Consider the following 15910-nt stretch of genomic DNA (forward strand, 5'->3'; position numbering starts at 1 on the left):
TAAAACACAGATAATATCGCCACCTGTCGACCAGGAGTGTGGAATGATACATTCATTTAAAGTTTGCTTATCAGTGAAATGGCCTAAATCCCTCCCATTTTTTTCCACAATTTTGTCGCACTATAAAGTGTTACTTAGAGAAGTTTGTATGCAATACATGCTAGTTTACATTTAGGTTCACAGGTGCCCATCCAAGGTTTGGTCTGGATTTGAATTGTAAACCCCTTGTAGTACCTTTTTTTAACCAGCAAGAGGCGGTGACGAGCTACGAGTAGAATCCTGTTCCCCATTTTTCCTCAAACTCAGCAAAGCAGTAGGATACCTCTTCAAACTGAATCAAATCATCATGTCTGCCTGAAATCCTATTCTTAAATCTTCTAAAACCCAGACACCCCTGAACATAGAAACAATGGAACATGTGTTTTAAGGAAGGCTTACTGTACATATAAAACAGCACACTGCGGTCTTCTTCCAACATGTGGTTCAGCAGGGCACTGTCTTAAAACCCCTTTTATAGAAACATAAAATTGACAATGGCCACAGATTCCAACAAGTTTTCTTAAAGAATCCCCTTTATTGTGGAGCTGTGGGGGGGATAAATATTAACACATGACAAACACTTCCTCTATAAAGATCAACATTATGTTGCGTGCTGGAAAGTCTTTAAGGCCTCAGAGCATTGAAATAAATGGCAACTAACGGGTGATGAAGTGCATCCATGTTGCTTGCAGATAGTCTAGTTCTGTTTGTAAAAACTGGCAACATTATAATCACTGTTATTGAATGTAGAGGTGTATTTTTTTTACATTTATTTTTCATACCAGAGGCCAATACCACACTTTTTATATTTACGCACATTTGCATTTAGTGTTGATAAATCCCACCTCTGCTGTGGTAACAACACACCCCTTTCACATAAATATTATGTATTATTCCACAGAATAATGGCAAAGAGAGCAAAGAAAAGGAGCTTCATAACGACCAAAATAAAGTAGGATGAGGTTAATTTAAAAAATAATTGTAAAATAAAAAGTTTGTATCTCTCGTGCTCAGCGAACCAAATAAATGATTAGTCTGTTGACTTAGTGGGGAAGTTACTAATGAATGAAAATATGCTGCAGGGGGGAAGGTGACAAATGCTGTAAATTATTTTGGGTCAGAGAAAATAAACCAAGAAGAAGAGGTTTGATATTTAGCTCAGTGCAAAAAAAACAAAACAAAAAACACACCACTGCACACAAGCAGGAAGTATCTGCAACTTGATGATAACAGAATACCACACAGTTTTCACCCCAAGACACCCCGTTTTCAGCATTATATGTGACACAGCTCTCTCTGGGATCAGGCTGTGACACTCTCTAACAGGACAAGCTGGACCACACAAATCAGTGTTGCGCTCAAAATCTTCTAAGAAGGCAAGTTGAGCCAGGGCACAACATCTTAAATGCCTGCCGCAGCTGTCTTTTAAAGGGTTTGACACCAATAAGGCAAAATGTCTGATTCAAAAAAAAAAAAAAAAAAAAATCAGAGTGCATACGTGAAAATGGCCAAAGTTGACCAAAAGTTAGGTTGAGAGAACGTTTTCAATTTGGAAACCACTATCACTGTGCTTCGAATTTTCCCTTCAGTAACCAATCGGGTATGCCATTGAGTCCATGTTTTATTCAATCAATAATGACTGTAAAAAAAAAAACGTGAACGTGATTCATAAGCTGTTATTTTAGTTTTAAGACACTTCAGAGGATCAACATGTTTAGCTCCAATTCTGGCATCAGCAGGAATCTGTCCTTAATTATATCAAAATCTCTGCAGCTATTCTGTTTGAAAGCCCAAGATATTATGAATTGAATGTATGTATGCATGTATGAGGCTTTAACCAAGTTCCATGACAACAGCAATCAGGTGCGTTGGAGCTGTTGTGTGCAGCCCTGATTGCTTCACATGGGACCAATGTTGAGAATGGTCTCTGGATACCTGGACTTTTAAACATTGTAAGTAGTGAATAGAAATAATTGTAGAATAAAACTACAGTGTCTTGTCAGCTGGATTCAATGGAGAAACTGAATAATGGTGTAATGTAGACAGATGCCCTAACAGCAGTGCAGTCGAGTGCTTCACAGGGGATCAAGACCTCAGACTGGATCACAGCAAAGATTTGGGAGATTTGGGAACAAAGCTCTGCAATATAAAATGATGTGTGTCTGGGACATTGTAAGATCACTTAGAATCACAGCAGGCAAGTGTCCTCAGCCATAAAAATGACAGCAGTGCAGTGAGCTTGGTTGGGAGGGGTTAAATGAGACTAAGACAACTAAGGGCACTGACTACGCTTAGGTATTGAAGTACCAATCTAAAACCACATGAAACATCTGAAATTCTACATGTAGTAATCTCATTATCATTCAACAATGGACAGATGTAGTGTCCTTGTAATGTTCTGAAAGTTAGGCCATGTGAAACCTGGAAACCTCTGTTTCCTCTAATAAGCACCAGACAGACAGCCATAGGCAACCAGCCGACCTTTCTGGTGTTCATCAAGTCCACAATATACTATGAAAGTGAACTTTTCTTTTATAATGCCCTAAACAAGGTGATTGTAAACAAGGAACTTCTGGCTGAACAAACAACTGGTGCACAAAGACTTGCAAATGGCTCCCAAAGATAGGCTTCATTATTTGCTATACAAATAAAAGAACATAACGTTTCGAGCCTGGCCGGGGCTCTTCATCAGGTGCTGTGATTTTGACTCAGCACTTAATAATAATAAGAATGCATTAGACTTTTATAGCGCTTTTCTAAGTACTCAAAGAAGCTTAACAAAGAATAACAACAAAACAGTGTAAACAATACAACAAAGAAATAATGTAAGAGAAGGAGGATAACCTAAATACGTGATGTGCATGTGCTGACTTTTCTGAACAAACAACTGCTCAGATGTTGAATGTATTTCTTTGGGATGAAAATAACACTGATTTCAGAAGGCGGGAAAGTGGCATTTTATTTTTCCTTTGACTACAGAAATATTGAGGTGTGAAAAAGATGCAGGCAAAGAAACACATTTCCAGAGATATATGTCTAAACTCTAGGGTAAACATATACATACAACACAACTTAATCAAATAATAAACAATAAACAAATCGAATCGTTTCTGTTGTGTCATAATTTCTGAACTATTCAACCATCCTTTCAAAATAAAACACAGCCCACCTAATAAGACAGTACTATAGTTTGGAGTAAAAATCCTGTAGTAGTCACATATGTCTGATTGAAAACGGAGCTTAGCTCTGGCCTCCTGGTTAAATATGTGATTGAAGCCGAGGTCATGGTTGGAGCGCAGCACCATGTCTCAGCATGAACTCCTCTGGTGTTTCAAATATTTAAAACCAGTTACGAGTTCAGTCAACCCCAGCTGCCAAAACACAATGTTCTTTATATTTCTATAACATAATATTATATTATATGGGGCCATAATGTGATGGAATTTGGAAGAAGAAACAGAGGGGTCACGCCTCTATGGATAAGTCAGATCTTTGCTGGAAAGACTGGAGAATATTCAGCTGTTCTACAAATTATATAACAATTCATCATTTGTGTATGTTTATATATTTTTATAACTGTTATTTAGTGACTGTCCAGACATTGTCGACTTAGCTACATATTGTTACACATTTAGACTTCCTTTTTATCTATCTGGGTGGTCTAAATGAATATATTTGATTGTTTAAAGGAGAACAAAAAAATCACTCTGTATTAATAACAGCATAATGGAAAAGGTAATGATATAAACCAGTGTTTCTCAACTGGTGGGTCGCGGAGCCATTTTCAGTGGGACACTTATGTGTGCCTGGTAAAAATATACTGTCAAAAAGTCTATGAAGCGCTTTTTTGTTTTGTACTGACTGAGTTCCAAACTGCACAATTTTTAATTGAAGAAATCCGATCGGAAATTCGGGTCGCGATTTTTCATGAAGGAGTTGCTGGTGGGTCCTGAGGCTAGACCAGTTGAGAACCACTGATATAAACTATTACATGTGATCTATTAAACCTTTTTTAAAGAGGTTCTTGAGCTGGATCAGTGTGCAAAAAGGGTTATTCTTATGTAGTATACTTGTTTCTTTATTGAGCATTATTTTTATCTAAACATATAAACATTACAATCACTTAACGTATAGAAAGTGATATGTCTTTAAATAACAGCCCACACAACATTAGTTAAGTGATTACAGTACTTAAAATACTCCATCGTTTCTATGAAACAGTAATCAAAGGCATACAGTGGTGCTAGGAGGACAAATGTAATAGTGAGACGTTTCCTGTATTTCTTTGGTAAAATATAAAAAAAACTCCCTCGCTCTCCTCTCCTGGAGTTGTCGTAAATTTCCCAAGCGGAGCCACAATTTCCAAGCTTTTAACTGGAATATTATTTCATTCCGGATGTGTCTTACAACATTTTTGCCAAATAAAAAGAACCACGCACGTGAGACAGTATTTAAAAGTGCTTTAATGAATGAGTGACAAAGCAAACCATTCAGACTGGATTTTTAATCTTGGAAAACCAGTACAGTCCTGAAAGTCTATTTAATCAGGGCAGTGTAAATTAGGGGAAAGTGAGTCAGCAAAATTAGGGGAGAAAAAGACCCTTAATCCTTGTGTGTATTCAAACCAAGCAGACCATTAAACAACACTCAGTTTTGTTGCACTGATGTGTTTGATTTGATATTAAATGTAATCATCTGTTGGTAATTTAAAAAGAGTCTATATGTCTCATTATAAGAACAGCATACACCTGAAAATCATTATTTGGTTATACCTCAGGTAGTTTTGGGCACACCCTTAAGTCCTAAACTGTTACCATACCTTCAGTGACATGCTAGTGTTGGGAACTCCTTCTTGCTTAAGTAATCAGTGTCCATTTGAAGCAGATACAGCTCATTTAGCAAGAGGCCATGACCTGACTGACTCAAAGGTCTCTGCTTTCCAGATCTCAGGAATGTCTAGAATCCCCCTGAGAGAGAGAGAGAGAGAGAGAGAGAGAGAGAGAGAGAGAGAGAGAGAGAGAGAGAGAGAGAGAGAGAGAGGACTGTCAGATTTATGGCATGCACACACTCACTACCTTAATGAACAAGTTCACACACCATTGCACTCCATTGTATTCACCAACTTAAAAACAGTTATTGTTTCTAAATTATATATATAATAATAATAATATTGTGCCACTTGTAATAACAGATTTCCCTTTAAATGATGCTGCTAACACCAGTCTAAAGCGCCATGTATTGTTCTTATTGGTGCAATCCTGTTTGTTTAATTTCTTGATTTGCTCTGATTTTTGCACGTATATCTCTTATTGGATAGGACAACTGAAGAGTGACAGGAAACTTTAGAAGGAGAGAGTCGGGGATGACATGCAGCAAGGGGCTGAGGCCGGATTCGAACCCATGGCGGTTACAACGAGGGCTACAGTCCCATCTGTGCATGGGGCACTAGGCCACTAGGTACGAATTCATAACAGCTAGGCTATCCGGCGCCCCTCTGTGATTATATATGATCATTCATTTTTGTGCAGCATTTGATTTTTCTAATGTACTTAAATAAACTGACTTGAAACTAATGTTTAAAAGTGTGATAAATACACAGATCTGTCATAACTCGAAAATAAAGTCCTCTATTAGTTCAGGGTCTTTGGAAGAAGGGGATTAATATGAGTAATATTAAAGCAAGAGAGGCTAACTTCTCAATATTATCAATCACAATATTTTAAGAGAGATATAAATGATATGATCTGATGTGCCACATTTACTCTTCTGAGAGAAGAATTTATGCAACAAAAACAACTTCCTCTCAGATACAAGAGCTAGAAAACAGTATCATGTTATTTGATTGCTAGGTGTTGATTTAATTGTCAAGACAAGAAAAAAAAATACTTTGACACAATTAGATGTGAATTCAAACGGGTCCTGTTGGGTGGAGAAGAAGAAAAAGAAGCAGAAAGAGAGGGGGCTACATACACATCTGTGATTATACTTAGTCATGGGACCACCAACACTCTAGGAAGTGAAGTCTGCGAGCTTTGAAAACAAATCTTTGTTGACCTGGGGAAATCAGGTGAAGGGGAACTCCTGGTGCGGTTTTACAAAGCTGAAATAAATTATTTTCTGTCTGCGTTTAAGGAGATTTTTACATGACCTCACTTTTTCATGTTTGTGTCATTTTAATACAGGCAGGAAACTGGCCATTACAAACTCCCAATGAAGAACAGGATCAAATGACTAGCATGTTATTTGTAAAATGTCACTCAATCTGTAAGGGAGTACAGATTTAATTATGTCTTGGCCTGTCAGTCAAAGGCTATCTCAACTTTGTTTGTACCTTCAGCCGGAATAAGGTGTTTTGTGTTTCTTCTATAAGGTGTGTTTCTTTTCTTTTATAGATTAGGGTCCAAATTTAAATTTAACAGGACACAGATTGGTAACAAATCTTATTCTTGTGGAAAACTATGCTTAAGTCAAAGACAGTTGCTTTCATAAAAGCAGTTTGGTACCTACACTACACAGTTTACTCTGTAATTTGTTAAAACGCTGTAACATTAACATCTGCATCAAATGTTGGCAGGAAGTGACACCAATTTACCTGCTGAAGATTGTCCCCTTTCAAGGAAAATGTCCATTGGCCTCTCTTCTGTGAGGAAAACAGAAAAGTCACCCTTAAGCCCCCGACATCAAAAGTGGGTGGGTTATGTCAGCGGGTCACGTCTCTGCATGGCGTCTCATGACAGCATGGCAGGACCTTGAGGACTGGTATTCACATCAGCCCATGCAGGAAGCATCTGTAACAGCTGTTGACACCAGCTCATCAGTCAGAGTGCTGCTTGACTTGCCCTGTCTCATCCAATAAGTCAATATGCTCACTGGATGCATGCAAATGAACAAAGAGTCATTAATTATCACTCTGATGGCCGGGTTTTTAACTGGTTTTGTTAATTACATTTACATTAATGCCTAATTAGATGCCTTATTTATTTATGTACTTTGCACTTTTATGGAAAAAGTTGGGGAAACAAATCATTTCTTGCTTTGTGGTTAACAGCTCTGAGCTTTTAACGCTGTTAGCTGAAGCAGATGCGTGTAAAAGACTTAAGACGTCACAAGTCTGATCCTCAAACCACAGCTTTGTTTTATACTTCCTCGTCAGATAATTTCTTTCGACCTCTACCATATGCCGTCTAACAAATCGGAGGCCACATTAAAAGTAATCTCTGAAATCAAGAGCTGGTTCTTTGGACCGCTCACAGTAGTTGAACGACATTAGCAGATAATAAGGATCTGTAAATGAACGACTGATGCACATGTGTTGACTTTGACATACTCTGTGGTTATTAAAAAAAACCTCAAATGTGGTGTGCATTTAAGATCATCAGTAAAAGGGAAACAGCTTATGGTTAATGAAAAAGTACATTGTGTCTGTATGTGCCTGTGCGTACCCACACGTTTGTTTGTAAGAGCTTAATGTGGTAACTTTGACGGAACATATTCACCAAACCTCCATATGGCATACGTTTGTTTCCAGTAAATGACATCATTTACCTTATTCCACAACTCTAATCTGCTTTCCACTAAGTCACACATGTTGAGTTTACACTGGTAAAAGATAAACCAGCCTCCGAGACATTTCACAAGCGTAAACATGCAGAAAGTATCATTGATGCCAGCTTTGGACTAACTTCCTCTAATCTGATCTTGTCATTTCAATCCAAACAATGACACAAAAATGTGTTCCTATATTTTAAATGTTTAGACAGGAATGGAATCACAACTTTTCTACCTCAGTGATGGAAAAATGTCATCTTCAGTTTAATCTAGCAAAATAATCCCCAGACAGGCCATACATTTAGTCTTTTGACATATTTCATGTGTTAGATATGTGAGGGCGCTTTAAAGCTACCATTTTACACCCAAACCCTTGAAGTGACGCTCCTCTTCAGATCTAATCAAATCTCCGTATCTATTTACAGATCTTAAAGGGAAACACACAATCAGTGATGTTTACGTTCTCTTTGCCACAGTTGCGTGATAAAATATACCAAATGGTTCAAAGAGCCAAGTTAATGTGGTTTTTGTATATTTACATGAAAGGAGCCATTGAGGGTTCAGGTTTAAGTTACTGAGAGTTTTTTGAGGACATATAGACATGCAGTAAATGAATGTCTGATGCCTTTTAGATGTATTAACCACATGTTCCTGGTTCATCCCAGGCTTTCGCTTTGTTACAGTATAACATCTCTCAAGGACACACAAGGTAGAATATGTTTTCTCCCTGACAAATAATCCCTTTGCATGAAACAGAATGTTTCTGTGGTCTATACTCAAAGACTCATTGTGTTTGTTCAGGCAAAAATATTTCATGGTTAAATTTATGAAAAACATCATGGTTGACACAGGACTCAATCCCATTACATTTGTATGTTTTTGTTGTGTTTTTTGCCCCCCAACCTCTTTTTTTTCTCGGTCATTCCTGACTGCTGTCCCACATGGAGTGGACTGATGTTGGATCATTTTGTTGGTGTTTATCTTGAGCAGTCTGCCAAATCAAAGTTCACATTAAAACCTATTCTGGGTTACCATGCGCATTTGCAATTTTTAATACTTTTATTCAGAGTATACAAATCTGCAAATTTCTCACAGATGGACAGGGATGTACATCTTATTTCGTTAGCTTGATGCTCACACGTAATGGAAATTTCCTTAAGTCAGCTAACAAATTAGCACAGCAATCGCAGCCATTTTAAATTAAGAAAACCTGCCAATGGTGAATTTATAGTATTTTATTGCTTCTTTCCTCACATTTTTTTTGTTCAGTTTTGTGAAGGTGTGAATTTTAATTTTAACAACCAACTACCTACAGTTCCAAAAAAAGGTCACTTATTATGTAACATAGCACCTCTGGGGTAAACATCCAGCAAGACTTTCCATTTTTATCCTCTTAATGATGTTCTCTTCAGCGAGACCACTGTCCTTGTTTTTTAAGCTTCCATCTGGTCTCAATTTAATGAATAAAGGAGCTATAAAATAAAGAGAATGAGAAAAATGTAAGCCAAACCAGCTCCCGACTTAATTGAAAAGTAGATGCTAAAGTGGTGTCTGGGCCATTATTTTTCACTGTCACAATGCAAAGATGAAAAGGACATCTGCTATTGTTATTCCAAAGCCAACCAGTCATTTTTAGCCATGTCTCTAAATGTGAGCATTGTAACGCTGTCATTATCACTTACCCGTTTTATTTCTAGAAGTGGAAGTTTATTTGGAGATTTTTCCATTTGGCATGTAACATTTAATATGTAGTAATAAAAAAAAAGGAAGCTTTCCAGTGCAGGTAATTAGAGAGGCTGCTGAAGCATTTTTATGGAGATAGGTGCTTAAAAATGAGAGAAGAACATCAAAGTAGGGGGGAAGATCAACGTCTCTACCATATGCCTGCAGTTGGCTTTGCTTTAACGAGCCCTCCAACAAAGCAAAAGACAACAAAATAAACTAGGGACAGGTTAAATCAATGGGATTAGACCTAATATACAACTGTTGACCTTCTAGCTTGTCATGGTTTTAATTTTGATGCCAAAAACACAGACAACCAGCAGCTTTAGATTTACAGTAAACTCTTGGTCTAGTGGAAAAAGGTTGGAGGGAAATTCAGAGGTGTGTGGTTACTTATAATACAAGTTCAGAGTCTTCTTATAGATAAAAGGAAAACAAAAAATGGGATTTCATCACATTAAAGGAATTATAACATAAAATTCATCCTGCTGTGAAGAGTTCTGTTGCTAGTGAAGGGTTTCCCGGCATTGGGCTGAAGGCAAGAAGCCAGTACAATGGGAAACAGTCATATTTCTCTGGAAAGTATGGAGACACGCATGAAACATAATCTCATTGTCCCATGAAGGGCTGTTAATGTCATCACCTCCCACACAGCATGTCCGAGTGACAGACGTGTGCGTCAATAGAGGTCAATGTGCCGATTTTCATTTCTGTGTATTCTTTAGATTCCCTGAACCTAAAGACTCACCTTATTCTGTTAAGCATAATCTATATTGGTGTTCTTAGAAAGAAGAGTGGATCAATGGACACATGCCATATAAGGGTTAATGAAATGGAATAAATTAGCTTTAAATAAGTGACCGTGGATTTACAACTTCCTTTTGCTTTGACAGTTTCATGGAATGTAACTACTTAACACAAGCAACCAACAAATTTCAGGAATGTGGGGTAATTTGTTCAAGGTTGAGTTTGGTCAATGTTTTAAACCAAATCACAGCCAAATATGTATAATTATGTTTTGATGTTCTGAATATTCCTAAAATTAGAAACGGCTGACAAGACTGAAATGGAAACTTGTTCTTGGTTGCAATTTGTGACAAACTTGTTGAGGACTGTTCTTTTTTAATGTGTGTGTGTCTGTGTGTGTGTGTGTGTGTCTGTCTGTGTGTGTCTGTGTGTGCGTGTGCATGTGTTTGAGTGTGACTGCATACCTCTTGGAATGTTTTTTTTATGCTTAATTGATGGGAACATAACTTAACGGTGAACTCCCGCACACTGTCTAACTTGCAAACAAACATTTTTTTGCAACGTTTCTGTACTAGACCTTCATCAGGCAAACAGACTGGCCGTTGCCTAATAGGAGTTTACCTTTATGTTTTTGATGGACACATCGCTCATTAAATGGATATGCAAAGGTTTTTTCTATTTTTAATTGATGGGCACATGCATCTATTTCTGATTTCGGGGAAGCACCCAAACAGTGTTTCCACATCTCTGCACTTACACATGAATATGGAGGACATATTGGAAATAATGCTGAGTATGATACAATCATCAAAACAAAATTCATGTTCACGTTTACTGATTCTTCCTGTCCCATGTAGTAACAATAATGTAGCACCAGTAGTGCTTTGATGGGTGGTAGAACCTCGTCATTTTTTTTAATATTCAAGGTTCTATGAGGGCACTTTCAAGTCATGTATCCAATATAACCGATATTGTAATGGAAAGTGTTTTGTCATTTAGTTCATCTGTTAATGTAGTTTTTAAGATCAGTGTTCTTCATCTTTCTTTCATCTTTTAAAAAAAAAACTGATTCTAGGGGATTTCTATCTCTTCTCTGTATCTCCTCATTACTTTTTTAAATTAACAAAGACCAAAGAGCTTTGAACTTGTTAAGGATCTCTGAACATGATTAAACGAAACACAAGACGACTTAATCAATCTTTTCAGTGATTGTTCTCCATGTAGTTATATAAGTGATACTATAAATTTGTAAGAAGGATAAAGAGCTTGCCCAAAGGACCAAATCTGAGGCTGTACAAAGCATACAATGATTTTCCAAGGTTATATGTTTACTTCTTCTGGCAATTCATTCATCTTTGTCCCTGCATGGCCCAAGGAGCAGTTTGCCTCTAGAGACACCAGAGTAGACTTCTGTAGAACGACATATCAGATTATCTTTCAAGAGTTATGTTGCTTTCAGAGCCAACAATATCATCCTTGTTTGTTTTGATTTCTTCTAAAAGCTGGAAAATATGCTAAAAGACCACAAAATCCATCCATGACTTACCCATCATAACAACTGACTAAACATACAAGAGCACGAAACTTCATAGCAGTTCCAATGAATGGGACAGCTGCAGGCAAACATTGGCAGGTTGATAAGTTAGCTTTGGATAACTACAATGTAAGGCTACAAGTTTTCCTTTAGGTGTCCAACAGGTAATTTGTTTCCTCAACTTGACATTTTAACCAGGCTCATGTTAGTAGTGCCATATTGAGGAATTTTTCATGCAAATATTTGACAAATAACAACTGTGCGGTCTATTGTAACAGGCTATCAAAGAAGTTCATCCACTGTTCCATTCTTTTCTAGCACTAATAAGCAGCTATCAGTGTCTGTTCTCACCCTAACTGGCTTGTTAGCTTGTTCAATGTTTGTCAGACATTGATTAATTTGTTGAAGCAAGTTCGAGGGAGTCAGGTTGTATGGCTCTTCCCAACAGAGAAGATGACGTGCCACAAGTGATGAGAGGAAATGAGGAAAGTTTCCTGATACAATCGTTTTTTGTTGCTTGCTCTGAGTTTATCAGGCTTTTTAACATTTTTTATCTGATAAATGAACAAACTCGGTTAGCTTCCAACACAGATAACATGTCAGTCTTTGGGAAATATGATGTTGGACTATAGGTAATTAGTCAGATAGTAAATATTGGTATACACTGTCAAGCTTTGATAACTGGACGTTTGCCCAGCCCTTTCTTCTTTCTAGCACGACTTTCTCATTCAGATATGGTAACTGGCAACAGCAAACCAATTTGGTGCGGTTCCCCAGAGATCTTGTTTCGGGTCTCTAGTTTGTTTTACTGCCTGACTTCTTTTTGCTCTCATGGGGGCTGTTTCTTGGCTCTAATTAACTCTCTTTACACTTCCTGACCAGCACTGAACTGCAGAGAGGTAAAGTTAGCCACTAGCTACTCAATGCAGTGGAGCAGTAAGACTGTCTATGGTTGTTATTCAAGGAGTTGTTAATTGCCTTCCTGTGCTCTACGATATGGTGCTGAGAATCGCTTACAGTGCTAATATCTGTTTGGGTCAGATTGAAAACTGTACGCAGATCATAATGAAACTCTTTTCTTTTTTCCTTTTCTTTTTATCCACATCAGTGTAGCATCGACCACAGTTGCTTTCCAGTTGGACACTTTTGAGCCTCCATCACTAGTAGTATTGCCTTTTTGCCATTGTTTGACTTAACTGCACAAGACAGACGGTTTTGACGCTCTTTTTATAGAATTCATTCTGTCCAAGATATTTCATCAATTACAATATTTAAGGAACAGTAACTGAAATGACTATAAGCCTTTTTCTACTATGTGTTTTTTGTCTATCTGTCCTACGTATAGTTGTCCAACATGTCAAACAGTAAAAGTAACTATTCAGGCGGCATGTGTTCTGAACAAACAACCCCACCTGGCCTCTCAACTTCAGCTCCAGTTTCACTTGAACAATCCCACCTCCTCTGTGTTCCCGCAGAAATTTGAAACCTTTCTTATATATTTAGAGACAAACAGCCGCTGTCAGCGTAAAGTATTACCAACCTTGACACAGGTGGCCTTTCTCCATGGTGGTCACAAAGATATGCATGGTCTGTCTATGCATGCTTTCGGTTGGCCTGCATTATTTCAAATTTCAATGTAAACATACATTCATCACAGAGACCAAACTGAAACAAAGCATTGTTTCCTTTGCCTGCCTTAAAGTGATCACAGTGCATTCTGAGGGGTACGTTTTTCACCAGGACACTTGTGGGTTTGTTGTCGCCTTGGAGATGTTAGCCTGGTATTCATCTTTGCAGTTGCTTCCTGGTGGCCTGTTTTCACAAGACATTGTGGTGAGAATTGTACGTAAATGTGAAATCAAGTCAAGACATTTTGGTGTCTAACTGACAATCGTCCAACCGACAGTAATTGTTTCAAATGTCTTTTGTGATTACTATCACCATTTCACAAACCAAAAAGACACCCAGAAGGTTTTTTTCCAAGGAAATGTGTTGTGTCTCCGTTTTTGTATGCCGCTGTTTTTTTTCACGTTATTGAAGTCGAGATTAACCCTGTTATTGTGTTCTGTTTTGGCTTTTAAAAATGGATTTTCTCAATATAGCTTCTTCCCAGTGGTACTTCTATCCTAAACTGACTCCACATTTGTTTTGGCTTCGATCTTGCCCCATTGAATCCAACCTTTATCCAGTTACTTTGTTTAAGGTCATGCAGGGAGGGGGAAAAAAACTGTTATTAAAGAGTGATGAAAGTTTTAAGGCACTGAAGAAGAAAAGGTAAGAAGTGTGATTAAAGGTAGACTGAGATTCACTCAGGGGAAAAGTGTGGTAAATGCTTCTAATTATCTCCCCCCCTCCTCTTCTTCCTTTTCCTTTTTTCATTCAAACACAGGAGGAGAGGAGGAGAGGAGACACTCCCAAACTAACTGCCCATTGGCCTACAGGCATTTGGGAAAGATTTTAACAATTGGAGAGGGAGGGGGGAGAGCAAAAGTCACTGCCAGTGTCGAGATCCTTGAATCATTGGTGTGGGCCTGTCAACAGGTGGCAGAGGGAGAAAAAGTCCTTCAGAGAAAAAGAGAGAAAGAGAAGAGAAGAGAAGAGAAGAGAAGAGGAGAGAGTTCAAGAAAACCCTCAAGGGTAAGGCAACTTTTTAGTTTTTTACTTTTCTCAATATTTAAAATATTTGTCTTCTTTATCTAAGGATATTGACAAGTCTAGTTCAATTAAATCTACCTTTTGCAGCCATTTTTTTATGACAATTACATGCAGCCTAAATATGACCTATTTTGGCTGGCTCATAAGAAAAAAACACAAACTTAAAAACATGCCATGTTATTAAATTAAAGTTGTGAGTTCTCTTGTGCTAATAAAATGCGTGTTTATATTCACAAGATTCCAAGGGTCTTTAAGGTCAATGCCTTTTTTTTTTCCTTTTACCACTCTTTTTTTCTGTATCTGTCAAAATATTTCATGTTTAAATATCTGTAACAGCTAGCTTCCAGCTTTTCTCTCTCTTCATCCATCTAAAGTACCCCAGTTTAACTTGCCACCTGGAATTTATAAAGTGTCCCGGGACTGAAGCTGACTGAAGCTTATGGTAGTTTGTGTCTGCATGGCAGCACTTTATTCATATGAAAGTTGTGGAATAGTTAGTCTGTGGAAATATTTACAGCTGGTGGGGTTTTACACTCTGTATTAAGTGATTTATTGGAGGCACAGTGCAAAAAGATTGACATGTTTTTTTCCATTAACAAAAACTTTTGAGGTGCTGTATATTAAGTGGTCAGAAATAACTACTTGTAAGTATAATAACTCAAGTGTAAGAATTAGGTACCTTTGCTTGAATATCTCTATGCAGGTGACCATTTTACTCTATTCCACAATTCCAAAACAATGTTGTAATAAAAAGGGGGTCGTCAAACATGTATTAAAGAAATTATATCGATTGCACCTCGACCAATTACAACATACAAGGCATATCGCATGTGATTGCATCTGAAATAAATGATTCATTAATATAATGAAAGTGTACCGCAGGGATCAAGCTACTCTGCAGATTTATAAAGGTTCAGACAATGCTGCATAAATCAGAGGAATTACCCCCCCTACCCCCCCCCCCAACACAATTTGTTTTCAGTTGATATACACACGTAATTTCAATTACACAGTCAACAAAGCTACGAGCACTAATTTTCTCTGTGATAAAAACTTAAATATTTATTATAACATTGTGCTGGGGTGACAGATATTCTCACAGGGCAGTTGATCCACTTGATTTACCTTTAATGCTACTGTGCTGGCTCAGGGAATACACAGAAGCCCTCGCAAAATGAGCTACAGATGTGGGACCTCAGCCATGCAAAATGATAGAGAGAGGGAGAGAGAGAGAGAGAGAGAGAGAGAGAGAGAGAGACACACACACACACACACACACACACACACACACACACACACACACACACACACATAACCCTGAGTGGGTGGCTTATTACTGTTTAGATTGCATAATGTACCTCCTTTCATGAAGAACCTCACATCTCCAGTTCTTTCATATACCTCCACTGATTGAAAATACCCCTGGGCACATTAAAGCTACTCAAAACACTTTTTTATTTTTTCCAAAAACTTATCTCTGTCTAGAACTTCAGCTGTTTTTATTAACGCTCGAGTTGTGTTATTTTTCTCTCTGTTCACTTGGTTAGCTTTTCATGTGACAGCCAAACTAAAGTGGGATAGCGTCTCGGCAGTCCTTATCGAGGTCTGCTTGTGGTCTGTAGGGCAGCAGGAGGAAGACAGAATCATGAAGATATGAGCTCCGCT

General features: G+C 37.8%; 1 protein-coding gene across 4 annotated transcripts in view; it reads left to right on the forward strand.

The window, feature by feature from the left end:
* The first annotated feature begins 14070 nt into the window (after positions 1-14070).
* Positions 14071-15910, forward strand: part of tnn (tenascin N) — a 37784-nt gene continuing 35944 nt past the window's right edge. For all 4 annotated transcript variants that reach the window (XM_061044652.1, XM_061044654.1, XM_061044653.1 and 1 more), the window contains exon 1: positions 14071-14227. The gene's annotated coding sequence lies outside the window, so the exon portion shown is untranslated. The remainder of the gene's footprint in view (positions 14228-15910) is intronic.

The sequence above is a fragment of the Labrus mixtus genome, chromosome 8 (genome assembly GCF_963584025.1).
Source record: "Labrus mixtus chromosome 8, fLabMix1.1, whole genome shotgun sequence".
In the NCBI taxonomy this organism is placed as follows: Eukaryota; Metazoa; Chordata; class Actinopteri; order Labriformes; family Labridae; genus Labrus; species Labrus mixtus.